This window comes from Peromyscus leucopus, chromosome 8b, assembly GCF_004664715.2.
Source record: "Peromyscus leucopus breed LL Stock chromosome 8b, UCI_PerLeu_2.1, whole genome shotgun sequence".
NCBI lineage: Eukaryota > Metazoa > Chordata > Mammalia > Rodentia > Cricetidae > Peromyscus > Peromyscus leucopus.
Window position 1 is genome coordinate 67734250 of NC_051086.1, and position 14733 is coordinate 67748982.

Below are 14733 nucleotides of genomic sequence, written 5' to 3' on the forward strand. Positions count from 1 at the left end.
GCTCTGGGACCACCCCACCCTTGAAGATTTTGGGGCCAGTGTTTAGGCCTTCTGGGTTCTGAAGTCTGAGCACTCCCAGCACTAAGATCAGGAAAGACATGATTGTGCCCTTGACACCCTCCCCCACCCAGTTCCTCTGAACGAGCTCCGCTCCGTATCCCTGGGGAATGGAGGCAGCATCCGAAAGAATTGCAAGCAAGGTTTGGGGTGGGGGTTAGCTGATTATCAAACTCAATTCTGGGTTGGGAGAGGTGTTTTGTTTGTAAAGCAGGGGGTGATATTTTATGAAATGATACATCAAGATATAGTACTAACGTGAACTGCCCTAAATCTTCCTCTAGGAAGAGGAGCAAGAAGGGAGGCTAGAGCTGGGCATTGTTACCTGTGACTGAGATCTACGCCACCCTGATCTACATATAAGACTATCTCAAAACAAGAAGTAGGAGAAGGAGACAGAATCCAGTGAGAACTACTTCTCTGCCTGCAGCTGTAACCTGTGATCGGGGAATCCTGAGTCAGCAGCTAAGAGCCAGGGCCAGGGTGTGGGCTTTCAGCTGTCCCTGTTCTCAGCCAGCACTGGCGGATGCTTCTGGGGTAGGCTCCTGCTGCCCTTGATCTACCCAGGGAGGCCCAAATAAGCCTCTTGTCAGAAAAGAGAAGGAATGTGGGTGTCTGGGGTTTTTCAGCACCACTGGGGTGCTGCATGGGAGCAAAGTAGTCATTTGGAGGATGGTAGACAAAGCGAGCAGGTGTCAGTCATGAAGCCAGTGCTCCTGCTCTTAGATGCCTCTCATAACTGAGTGCGGGTCGGTGTGTGGGAACGTTTAGACTGGGGCCTGGTTGAAGGGAAGGAGCCCTGTCCTGGGTGCCATGAAATCTGGAGCCAAGCTCACCTCCTTGTTGTATGTATTATCCATGAGTTGCAGGGTCACCCTGGACAAGTAATGCCTCAGACATGAGTTGTCTTTGTGTCTACTGGAGTCTCTCTAATCCTGGACATAACTGGCTGCCTTGTGGCTGGAAACCCTAGTAGGCAGTTAGCAAGTAATGGTATTAGGACAGCTTCATAAATGTAGTACTTTAGTAAGCATCTCCCTAAGTATGTGGCCGGCAGATGGTGACAAAGGAGGGTAATGGCACTTGTACCGTATGAGGACATGAAACCGGAGTGGGCTCCACCAGGTGGGAACCGAAAGGAGATGAGCTAGACTATAGTCAATGGGGCTGAATTACGTGATTATTCTAGAGTAAGCAGGAAGGTTGCTAGAGATGAGGAGAGATTGACACCACTCAGGCTTGGATAGAGGAAGAGGCTGTAGAGTATTCTGCTGTACCACCAAGGCCCTTTGATAGCACTTCACAGAGCGCAGATAGAGCTGGCCGCGGTGGCGCATGCCTATAATCCCAGCACTCTGGAGGCAGGAACAAGAGGATCACAGCAGGTTCCAGGCCAGCCTAGGGCCATAGCAAGACCCTGCCTGAGTCGAGCTCTCATTCCCATCCGTGGGAAAGCTCCCGACACCTCACCTGCACAGTGTGGATAACAATAGCTTCCTGAGAAGTCACATCAGTTGTCATGACTCCATTGCTGGGTGTCACCAGCAGGTTCTCAGGGCAATTGTTTCAGTTATTATGCTGTGTGTGAGTGGAGACACAAGTGTGCCATAGTGCATGTGTGGAGGTTAGAGGACAGCGTAGGTTCGGGGGACCAAACACAGGTCATTGAGCTGTGTGGCAAGCACTTTTACCCACTGAGCCAGCTTACCAGCCCTACCTGTCCGTTTCTTAGAAGACTAAGGACCCATTATAACCCCCAGAACATTGTCAGGGAATTGTCCCTTTTGGTCCAGGGATCATCTGGGCATTAAGTAGGCATGAATGCCAAGCAGAAGTGGCAATGAGGAGCAATGCAGCCTGGCCAGAAGGCTGGCCACTGAGCCTGGCTACTTCACAGAAGAGCTCAGGGCCTTCTGGAGTAAGGCTTGCTTTCCTCGGGATGCAAGAAAAAGGAACGAGGAGGTCCCAGTGATTTCATTAAAGTCTAAAAACATTCTGATCTGGGATCTTGGAAGAAGCTGAAGTCTAAATAGCATTCCATGCCCAGTGGCATTGGCAGTAACAGTAGTAACTGGTGAATGTGTGGGGAAGACCAGTGCCCAGCGAGCCTGGCATCATGATCCTGGCATCAGACTAGCAGCCTAACTAGATCGTCAAAATGGGAAATGAGGCACTCATGGAGATCTTGCTCTGCTCTCCATACATCCGCCTAGACTAATTGAGCACATAAGGAAATGCAAGGGGACTCCTCCAAAAGTATAAGCCAGGCCTGACTTGCAAACTGAATATGCACCTTATAGAAACACACAAATAAACAACAGAGGAAGACCTGGCTCGGGGAATATCTGCCCATATTATTGGCTGGCCGCTAGGCACAAGGTGACTTAGGAAACTCAGCTTCAAATTTTCTGTAAAATGGAAGATGCTAGGAACATTCCCTTTGTGCCATATGGGAAACAGAATCCACAGATTAAGCCAAGCTGCTAAGAAAGAAACACAGCTTGGGAGGTAGGAGCAGGAAGATCGGGAGTTCAAGGCTACCTTCCTTACATAGGAAATTAAAGGCCAGCCTGAGTTATGTAAGAGCTGACCTCAGGGCTGGAGAGCTGGCTCAGAAGTTAAGAGCACTGGCTGCTCTTCTAGAGGTCCTGAGTTCAATTCCCAGCAACTATATGGTGGTTCACAACCATCTATAACGAGATCTGGTGCCCTCTTCTGCTATGCAGGGAGAACGATGTATACATAATAAAAAGAACTGGTCTTAACCAAAAATGATAAACTTAGAGACCTCAGGTCATCTATTACAAATGTGATCAGGGTTGAGAATATGGCTCAATGTGTGCTTAACATACTCAAGGCCCTGCTGTGTTCAGTCCGTGGTCACACACACAGAATCAATGAAAGGAAACCTCCTAAAGTGTGTGGCAATGAGTTAGCCAATGGAGAATCTCAATAAAGAAGCAAATTCTATTTTCAAAGGGCATCCTAATAGCTGGGTACATGCCTACAGTCCCAACACTCAGGAGGCAGTGTCAGGAGGATCACTGTTCTGTGACTCTTCACAGAGAACCTATTTCAAACAAAAAGACTAAAATGTGCTAGAATGTGGACAGACACTGAAAAGCAGATGTGTAAACTGTAAACAGCAGTAGAACCATCCAATGTGAAAAACTGGGAAAACAAGAATAAAAGACTAAACAGCCTGAAGTCCTAATGCAGCAACCCTGAGCTTGCCAGTAGAGCCAGACAGGAAGGGAAGGGGCTGAAAGAGAGCTGAAGAAAACTACCCAACCAGATAAACATTAACGTCCATAGCCAGGAAGCTCCGTCCACACCAAGAGGAGTAAACACAGTCAAATGACTAAAGGATAAGAGAATCATAGAGGGGACAGCAAAGCATGCCCCACCCCCTGTCACCAGGAGGCAATGAACTGACACTGTATGGAAAAAAGAAAGAAAAAAAAAGCAACTGAGAATCCTGAGGACGGGACTGGAGAGATGACTCAGCTGTGAGCACTTGCTGGTCTTCCAGAAGACCCGAGTTCACTTCCCAGCACCCACACTGGGCAGCTCACAACTCTCTGTAATTCAAGGGCCAGGAGGTCTGATACACTCTTCTGGCCTCCACAGGCACCTGGTGCATACACGTAGCACACACACATAAAAATTTTAAAATAACAAACATCATTTTTAAAGAAGAAAAGCTGGGCAGTGGTAGCACACACATTTAATCCCAGCACTTGGAAGGAGGAGGCAGGCAGATCTCTGTGAGTTTGAGGCCTGTCTTGTCGACAGAGTGAGTTCCAGGACACCGAGGGCTACACAGAGAAACCCTGTCTTGGTGGAAAAAAAGAAAAAGAAAAAAGGACCATAAGGATAACAAAACTATCTCTAAAATAAGTGAAGGTAAAGTAAAGATACCCCACAGAAGGTAATAAGTACAGGGCAGCTTCAGTTGTTACAGTCAGTCATTCAGGTAAAAAGATGATTTCAAGTAGCAGTTAAATCTACAAAGAGATGAGGCCCCAGGAAAGAGAAATGACCATGGATCATACAAAGATCATATGTGTTCTCTTTTCTGGAACCACAGTTAGGCCAGGTGCAGTTGTTGTTGCTTGGCCAGGAAGATCCCAAATTAATGCAAAGCAACCTGAGCTACACAATAAGACCTTGTCTCTAAAAACCGAAGAGTGGACCAGAAAGATGGCTCAGCGAGTTGACTTACCACCAAGTCTGACAACCCAAGTTTGATCCCCAAAACCCACATGGGGGACGGAAAGAACCAATTCCAGTGAGTTTCTTCTGACCATCACACGTGTACACTGGCACATGCCACTACCACCCTATACCTGTAAAAGCAGGTTTTTTAAATGTATAGCTTATAACATCATATACACAACAGTCACGCAGAAGAGGAAGGAGGTAGAGGTAGACCACTGCATTGGAACCAGGCTTCCAGACTTGCCAGGATTGTGCTGGTTTCTAGCCAGCTAGATTCCCTTAGGACAACCACAGATATGACAACACAAGTCATAAATGCATATCTTATGTCCGGGAAGGGGTTGGTATCAACTATACAAAGAGCCCAATTCAGCAGCAGCAAAGCCCACTTTAAAATTAACGAAGTACTTAGACACCTCTCCCAAGATGACACACGGATGGCCAGAGGCATACTGATGATGGTCAGCCTCCCTGATAGGGAATGAGAGAGCCACAGCGGGGGGCCACCTTGAGCACACCAGGGTGGCTGATGTCACTTAGTGATGGTGAGTGTCGCTAAGAATGTGAAGATGGAACTCCCCGCACTGTGCCAAGATGTGGAAACGGTTTGCTGCTAGGTGAGTTCCACAAAACCTTCTCATTGTTACGTTTATGTGTGTGTGCTTGCCACATGTATACTACTTACATTCAGGTGCCTGTGGAGGCCAGAAAAGAGCACTGGATCCCCTGAAGCTGCTGCCCCAAGCAGTTGTGAACTGTCCAACTTGAGTGCTGGGAACAGACTCTGGTCCTCTGCAAGAGCAGTAAGCATGCTTATCCACTGAGCCATCTCTTCACCTCCCCCTTCCCTCAAAAAACAAACAAACAAACAAACAAACAAAAAAAGCCCATTAAACCGCACTACATATGATCCAGAGATCCACTCCCAGATACATCACCCCAAGAACTGAAAGTAGAGTGAGACAGTGCTCTGAGTTCACAGGAGCATTCTTCATGGTAGGCAGGAAGTGGAGTCATCCCAGGTGACTGTTAACAGATAAAGTGTTACACACACACACACACACACACACACACACACACACACACACACACACGGAATGAAGCAGCCTAAGGCTGGGGTGGGATGAAAAGGTTTGAAGATCTGTTACATAGAAACATAAATGTACTTACCATTTTTAAATCATACTTCAGTGAATCACATTTCATAATTTAACCACTCTATAGGACATATACATACATGCTATAAAAATGGCATGCTATTCAACATAAGGTATGAAACGAACAAATCAACAAAAGTTATATCAAATTTGAGACCTTATTACAAGGCCTAGCATGGGAGCCTCACTGTGCAAAGAACAGACCCCTGTCAGCTTTGGAAAGGATGCCCGTGGAACATGAGGAAGGAGAAGGATACTCCTAGCCAACCATATCAGCTAAATGGACTCTTGGCAATCAGTGGGGTGATGGTGTTCAGCCAGATTGCCCTCCTTCCCACAAAAGTTATATTGAATTTCAAGGGAATCCACACTATAATCAAAAGATAGACTGGAAAAAAAAAATCCAACTATGGCTGTCTACAAGAAAAACTAGATTCAAAGACAGGTTAGAAATAAACGTGCAGAAAACATTCTGGGGATGCAAATAGAAGTCTTAAGGGTTGTATACTTCTATTAATGCTGGAAAAAGTATCCATTAAAGATATCGTTAGGAGAGGCATAATGACACACGGCTTTAATCCCCGCACTCCAGAGGCAGAGGCTGGTGGAGCTCAGTGTAGTTCAGGGCTAGCCTGGTCTGCATAGTGAGTTCCAGGATAGCCAGGGCTATGTAGAGAGACTCCATCTCAAAAAATAAAAAAGTTATCTCTAGAGACAGATATTTATAATCAACATACCTGTCTGTCATGGAGCTATAGTAATCACTCCTAGCAACACAGAGGTGGTGCAGGAAGAGACATGGGGGCAGATGCCTGTAATCCAAGCACCTGGGGGGTGGGAGGAAGGACGGAGAGAGTCGGAGATGCTGTTACAAAGTGAGATGCTGTCTCAAAGAAAAGTGAAAGAGGAAATGGCAGCCTGGAGAGATGGCTCAGCAATTAAGAGAACTTGTTGCTCTTTCAGAGGACCAGGGCTTGATTCCCGGTGCCCACAAGGTAGCTCACAACTGCCTGTAACTCCAGTTCCCAAACAACCTGATGCCCTCTTCTGGCTCCTGTGGGCACTGCACACACAACGGTACACAGACACACATGCAGGCAAAACATCCATACACAGAAAAAGTAAAAGTAACTTAAAAAAGAAGAAGAGGAAGGGAAAGTCATTTAACAGCAGCAGGTCTGGACCTAGAGCAATAGTTTAAACTCCTGCTCAAGACCGACATCCAACCCTGGAAAAATAACAGAAAGCCCAAAGCAAAGGGAATGCAGGAGCAAAGTAGAAGGGGATGGAAGAAAATGGTGAAAATACAGACAAATCTGCAAAGCCAGAATCAGCTTTCTAAAATGGCCACACCAGACAAACTTCCAGAGTTAGAGAGGCTGGAGAGATGGTTCAGCAGTTAAGAACACTGGCTGCTCTTCCAGAGGTCCTGAGTTCAATTCCCAGCAACCACATGGCAGCTCACAGCTATGTATAACTGTAGTCCTATGAGTCCAATACCCTCCTCTGGTGTGCAGACATGCAAACAAAACAAAACAACACACACACACACACACACACACACACATACACACATAATATAGAAATAAATAAAGTGAGAGCAGGAAGGGTCCCAGGGTCCACACAGCAAGGATTGTAAGTCAGCTTTCTAGGAACACACACTGAGTTCAGATCCAAAGAGAGGCATCTGCCTCCCTTGACAAGGGACAAGAGGGCACTCCTGGTTCATTCCATTAGGCCAGTGTCCTGATACCAAAGGCACAGGAAAGCACCCATCCATCATGAACACTGACGCCAAAATTGTTGGCAGTCCAGGCATGGTGGCGCATCCTAGCACTCAGGAGGCAGAGGCAGACAAGTCTCTGTGCGTTTCAGGCCAGCCAGGGCCACATGGTGAGACCCAGTCTCAAACAGCACAAAAATCTTGGCAAATATGAACAAAAAGTCCAGTAATGTTAATTGTTTTAAGGTGTGCCCCATAGTCAGTGGTCCCAGGAGTACAAGATGCGCTTAACATCCAAAACCAATGTAACACGCATCAATAGAGGGGAGCAAGAACCCACTGGTCACAGAGTAGTGTCAGCAGATGTGTTTGGAAACCCAGACCAATCCACATCACAACTCTCGACAAACTGAGAACGGCCTCATCCTGAGAAAGTGAGTTGTGAGGTAGGACCTGACAGTGCTCCCAGAGACGAAGCAAGGCTGGGGTGCCCACTCTTACCACATCAAGGTGCTTGAGACTAAAGAAAAATTACAGGCTGAGAGATCAGGAAAAATACTTAGAAACTCAGGTTGTACCAGGCTTGCTGGCTCACACCAATAACCTCAGCACTTGCAGGCTGAAACTAGAGGACAGTCATGAGTTCAGGACCAGCCTACACTGCCTATTTCCAGACCAGTCGGGCTGTATAGTGAGTGAGACCTTGTTTCAAACCAAACAATCACAAAATAAGTAAGATTCTTACTTGTGTCTCTGTATGCTAGCCAGGAGAAACCAATGGATAAAATTAAGTTTCATTGACTGCACCAAAACCAGATATTTTAATAATTTCACAAAAGGACCGAGATTTGTGCACAAGCAGTTCTAACTCTGCTGGTAGAAACTAGACACAAACGAAGCAAGAGTGGATCTACATTTGTGAACCAGTCCTGGGGTTAAGATGGCAGTTCTCCCAGACTGATCTGGAGGGCTAATTCAGTTTCTATAAAACAGCAGTGGAAGCCGGGCGGTGGTGGCGCACGCCTTTAATCCCAGCACTCGGGAGGCAGAGCCAGGTGGATCTCTGTGAGTTCGAGGCCAGCCTGGGCTACCAAGTGAGTTCCAGGAAAGGCGCAAAGCTACACAGAGAAACCCTGTCTCGAAAAACCAAAACAAACTAACAAACAAAAAAAAACAGCAGTGGATTTTATTTGGTTTTCATTATATTTTCAATGCAGGGGCTCAAGCAGTCTTCTGCCTCAACCTCCCCAGAAAGGTGTGTGTACCCAAGCCCAGCTCAGCAGGCTTCCTTGTAGAAATGGTGCTTGGGGATGTAGCTCAGTGGGTCAAGTATTTGCTTAGTATGCATGAAGCCCTGGGTTTGATCCCCAGCATAAACCAGGAGTCATACGAGTTTGAGGTCAGCCTAGGCTGTAAGAGACCCCGTCTCAAAACAGAATTAACAAATTTATCCTAAAATGTTATGGAAATGCAAGGGACCAGACCGCCAAAACAATTCTGATGGATATTTATAGGATTCAAAAACAGACATGGTATAAAACAGCCATAGAGTCTATGAATCTTACATTTATGGCCAGACTCAAGAAAATATAGCAGCAGATAGTCTGCGATGATTGAATACTGTACACAAAAACGATATTCTCAGACTTCCATACTAGGACCAAAGACAGAGAGCAGACATCCATGGGAAGAATTAGCCAGGTTAGCCTGGCACTCAGGGGACTCAAGCACAGGGATCCTGGGCTCATGGCCAGTCTGAGCTATGGCAAGACCCTGTCTCAGAAACCAGGTGGACAAATAATAAATGTGAGAGCTCTGACTTGAGAGTCAACATGTTTGTGACTTTGGGTTAGAGAAAGCCTTCTTACATGCGACACCAAAACCAAAACAGAAAAAAGAATTCAGATAAACAAAACAAAACTATGTAGCCCTGGCTGCCTGGAACTATGTAGACCTGGCTGGCTTCAAACAAGTGATCCCCCTGCCTCTGCCTCCTGAGGTCTAGGGTCAAAGGATTGCCCCACACACCTAGCTCAGAGTTTGTCAAAAATTTTGTGCTTCAAAAGACATCCCATATTAAGAAAAGGAAGACAAGCCAAGAATAAATAAGACAAGTCCTTTATCTACTAAAAGACTCACATTCAAAATGTACAAGGAATCAACACAAGAAGACGGATCCATTAAAAATGAGCAAAAGACGTGATTGGGCATTTTGCAGAAGATAGGTGGGTAGATGAATGGCTAGTGAAGATCTGAGCATAGGTCCCACGTCAGGCTTAGGGAAGAGTGCTTGGAAGCCGTGCTTAGAGTCCTCACTAGGATGCTCACAGACAGAAGACTGCCAGGAAGCATTGGCTGGCTGTGGAGAGACATACAGCTGTGGAAAAGCTCAGTCACTTCGTAAAAAGTGACCCATGAAGTCACCTCTAACTTTCATAGCCGGGAATGCCCTGCCTCCCCGAGAGAAATGAAATCATGGCCCACAAAGCCTTGTGCTCATCAGCCTTATACGCCATCTCTACAGAACTGAGTGGACACACAAAACACGGCATTAGCCATACAGTGTGGGACATTGAGCTAATAAAGAGTGAGCTACAATACACGCTGCATGAGAGATGGTCTCTGTGCTAAGTAAAAGAAGCCTGACTAAAGCTGCTTCTTGTCTGAGCTTTTTATATACAATATCCAGGAATGGCGCTTGCAGCTACAGGAAGTTAGAGCTCTTCCTGGACCCAGGGCCAGAGATCACTGCCAGTCAGAGTGGAGGAGCTGGGGAGAGGGTGACGAAAACACCCTAAAACTGAAGCCTTGCTGGCATTACAACTGTACAGACTTACTGAGAACCACTGAACTACATGCTGGCAGCGGTTGGATTTGGGGGCTGAAGAGATGGCTCAGCAGCTAAGAGCCGCTCTCCCCAAGGACGAGGGCTCGATTCCCAGCCTTCACACGATGGCGCACAGCCATCTGTAACTCCAGTTCCCAGGGATGTGATGCCCTCTTCTGCCTCCGCAGGCACCAGGCATGCACCTGCTACCCAGACACAGAAAGCAAAAATAGCCCCTCACACAAAAGATAAAATCTTACCCCCCCCAAAGGTGGATTTTGAGCTGCATAAATAATACCTCAGTAACAAAGCTATGAAGTGTACTAGAAGGGGCAGAGGTGACAAGGGACTCCATGGACCAGCACCCAGGCTCTCCTGGTGTACCTGCCCCAGCTGCCCTCCCTAATCACTGTTTTGTTTTGTTTGTTTTTCTCTCCCATGGCTCCCCTCCTCAGCATCGGGGCTGCACCGCTCCAGAAAAGCTTGATGAGGGCGGGGCCCAGCTGCAGCACTGTTACTCTCTACCCAGAAGAGGAACGCCAGGCCCTGGCTCTTTTATAAGCAAACTGGACTAAAAAAGGAAAGCTTTTAGGATCAAAGCATACAACAACTGCCCCTATGACCCATTTTTGCTGTTTGCTTTCTCAAAATCTTCTAGGCCTGGCCACTGTGGGTTTGGCTCAGCGTAGCAGTGGGGGTCTCCAGGTAAGCAGCCATTCTCTGTGACTTTCCAGGTCCCACCCTTGCCCTTCCCACAGGCCCAGACTGACTTATGACCCCACACCCAACAGAAAGGTCGGCAGCACCTCAGGGTGTGACCTCTACTGTGCAGACACTGGCCTCGAGGAGCTCCAGCAAGTCACTGCTGTTGGAAGGGAAGACACCTCACTCAATAGCCCTCAACACAACCGCACAGACGCAAACCACATGAGCGCATGCACAGCCCCTGGGCTGGGACCCAGGTCACCTAGCCTAGCCCTGTGCTCAAAGCATGGGGAACCAAGGGTTCCTTCCATGCAGGCTCAGAGGCTCCACCCTGGACATCTGCCAGTAGGAATCCCCCTTTGCGATGAGGACTGTGGACGCCACAGCAAGCACTCCTTCCAGGGTTATGCTGTTCCCAAGTCTATTCCCCTGGTCACTTGTAGGCACAGAGGCAATGGGGAGGAGACTTCTCAGCCCTGTCAAAGCAACTGAACGCTACAGCATCTGCATATTAAACTGCCAGGGACAGTTCCGCCTTCAAAGGGAGAAGATCAAAATGCTGTCATCTTTTAATTTGATCCTTTTGTTGCATCGATGGTCTTAAGAGGGATGAGAGAGATCCAAATAAAAATGGAAACAAACTATATCTTTGTGGCTGTTATGTTTTAGTCTTTTTTTCTCAATTTGGGCCATAAAATAGGTCAGCTCCATTACTGATCAGCCTTCCCACAAATATTTAAAACAAATTGAATTGCACACCCAATACCCATCACAATTACACCAGGCACAATAACTAAATTAGCAATTCAACAAAATAATTGGAAATGCGATTCTCTCTATTCCACCAGTCTCCCTGGAGGGTTTAGGCGATCTATGGGGGAAAACTCAGCTTTCCTAATTCTGCAGCTAATTAGAGGCACACTTGTAAATGAAGTTGTTTGTCTTGAAGTTGAAATTCTCTGCTGGGGATGGGGGAGAGGAAGGGGAGACTGAAAGTCCTGGCTCTGGAAGGAGCGGATGAACACAGAGGTTCACAGAACGCACGCCCAGGTTCCACTGAGCCGCCCTATCTGCGACTAATACAGCATCACCTTTGCACCATCACTTCCTAATGAACTTCAGAAGGGCCCGCCTGGCGCTCATCTTTGCAAATAAAGAGACACGAGCGTTTATTGTACTCACAACAGCCGGGGCCACAGGGGCTGTGGCAACCAGGACCACAGTAGCCGTCAGTGACAGAGCCCACGGTGGCGCTAACACCCCTGAGCTCCCGCTTGTGACAGAAGACCCTGAATGGAAGCTAGGGCTTGTTCCTCCCTGAACAGACCCTCCTGGCCTGTGGACCATCACAAGTCAAGGCAGGCCCTGATGGCCACAGCAGAAATCTCCCCTGGCCTACTTGCCCAGGCCACTGTGAGAAGCCATCTCAAAACTTTGCTTAGGCTGTCCTTGGCCTCTTTTTGTTGGTCCGGGAGGAGTTCTGTCTAATTATATAACGGGAACTAGGGCTTACATCCTTCCCCTCTCACCCTCCTCCTCCAGGATTGAGATGTGACCTTAAAATGGTCCCCTCAGGGCTCCAGGGGCTGGAGGGGCCAACCGCAGGGCAGCCACCCTGCAGGGGACGGACGGACACACACACACACACACACACACCCCTTGGCCTGGTCCCCCTGGAAGCAAAGCTTTGGAAAGCAGGTACCCCACGGGAACCTCCGATTCAGAATCCTAGGAGAACACTGCAGCTCGTGGATGGGGTGCAGAGGGCCCCTGTGCCTGCTAGGGCACCGGTAAGTGGATTCCGACGCCCCTGCCCACTTCCGCTTACCGTCTCCAACAACAGAGTTATCACACTCGAAAGCCTTCCCCGTTTGGCTTCCATCGGGCTCTTAAGGCCAAGTGCAGCACGCTGCAGCTCGAAAGGACCCAGGAGTCAAACTGGAAGATCGGTATGTGGCATCGGGGAGTCTGTCCCCAGCCTGACGCCTCGGGAGAGGCTCACCCCCCCCCTCCAGTACTCCAGGTACTAGATGTCAAACCACCCACTTCTCCACCTTCACGTACCCCAGATCCCAGGGCTGAGACCTCTAGAGACCTCACACTCCCACCGCCTGCCTCACCAGGCCTGCAAGCTCTGCCTGCCCAAGTGCAGGCCCTTCTGCCCTGGGCCAGCTGGCGCGCCGGCTTGCCCGTCTATTGACCCTTTATCCAACTTCCAATTGGGTGGTTTGTTGACTCACCCAAGGTTGAGGAGCAGTTATACAGGGCTGGACTGTCCACCTCACCCTAGGCAGCCCCACTGTAAGTGCTCAAAAGCTACGCCCAACTGGTGACTTCAACAGGATGACAGGACCAGAATCAACATCAGCCTAGAAAGTTCCATCCGACAGCTGGGGCCTGGGTGCCTCAAACCACTCCTAGATCGGAAAGAAGCACTTCTTCTTCGGTTCCCCAGACATCACCACGGGACAGAGGAGGCCCTTGTCTAGACACCACCACGGGACAGAGGGGGGCCCACGTCTGGACACCGCCACAGGACAGAGCAGGGTCCATGTCTGGACACCACCACAGGACAGAGGAGGGTCCATGTCTGGACACCACCATGGGACAGAGGAGGGCCCATGTCTGGACACCACCATGGGACAGAGGGGGGCCCAGGTCTGGACACCACCATGGGACAGAGGGGGCCCACACCAAGAGCTGCCCTAGCTTGGCCAGAAGCTGCCCTGGATGCTCTCTGTGGAAAGAAACTGCAGAACTGTGTTAATTGCTCTGAGCTCCCAGCCCTCACCTGCATGCTAATGCACCGGCCCTCCAGCAGGCTCTCTGAGCCAGGCGGCGGCGGCGGCGGCGGCAGAAAGGCCCAGGAGGAAGCATCCAGAACACCACAGCCAAATCCTTGGCAAAGTGGCCACACCTGAGAGTGGGTTTAGAGTCCGGCTTCCAGGAGTAGGCGCAGGTGTGACGGGGGCAACTCCATGGATGCCATGGGTTTGCGGGGCCACCTGCCAAAACAGACCTCTCGAGGCCTCAGCTGGAGCCCGCCTCGCAGCAGGCAGGTAATCAGCTGAGAGTGGAGCCAGGAGCAGCCCCCTAAATCCAGCCTGTAAGTTCCTAAGGCAGCCACCACCCGCCAGAGACCCTAAAAAATGGAGTGGGCTGACCCACCACTGGCAAGGACCCTAGTCTTCTTCTCTTCTCCACCTTTATGTTTTATTTTAAATTTTGTTTATGTGTATAGGTGTTTGGCCTGCGTATATGTCTGCGTACCACGTGTGTATGTGATGACAACAGAGGCCAGAAGAGGCATCTGATCCCCTAGGAGTGGCGTTACAGACGGGTGTGAGTCCCCATGTCGGGGCTGGGAACTGAACCCAGGGTCTCTAGAAGAGTAGCCAGTGCTTTTAAGCACTGAGCCATCTCCAGCTCCAAGGTTTTTGTTTGTTTGTTTGTTTTTTGAGAGGTGTGTGTGTGTGTGTAGCGAGTCTGTAGGTGTGAGAGACTGCCTTTGACATCCAGGAGAGGGGTTCAGGTCCCCTGGAGCCGGAGTGACAGGCAGCTGTGAGTCAACCTGACCTAGGTGCTGGGAACCCAACTCAGGTCCTCTGCAAGAGCACTACATGCCCTTAACCACTGAGCCATCTCTCCAGCCCTCTGTCCTCCACCCAGAGCACAGAGAAGCCCATACTACAGTTCGCCCTCACATCACCGACAGGGACCCCGAGTCTGGTTTCCACCCACAGCGTTGTGCTATATGTGTCCCCAAGTCTAAAGCCCTGATAACCCCGGGTCTCCGCTGGATGCGAAGAAGCGCGATGACTACCATGGTGACTAAGGTCTTCTCTGTGCCACCCTAAGGAGGGGAAGCTGGGTGGGCAGGGGGCCCCTGTGACAGTCAGGCTGTCTCCTGGAGTCTACCCTGTGAGTGATGGTGGGTTGGCTTTTCTTTCCTCTCCGTATTCTGACTTCTTAAGAAAGGAAGTCAGCATCCTTGACCTCAACAAATGAACTCCGAGCACCCCGAACCAGGGGAAATGAAGCCA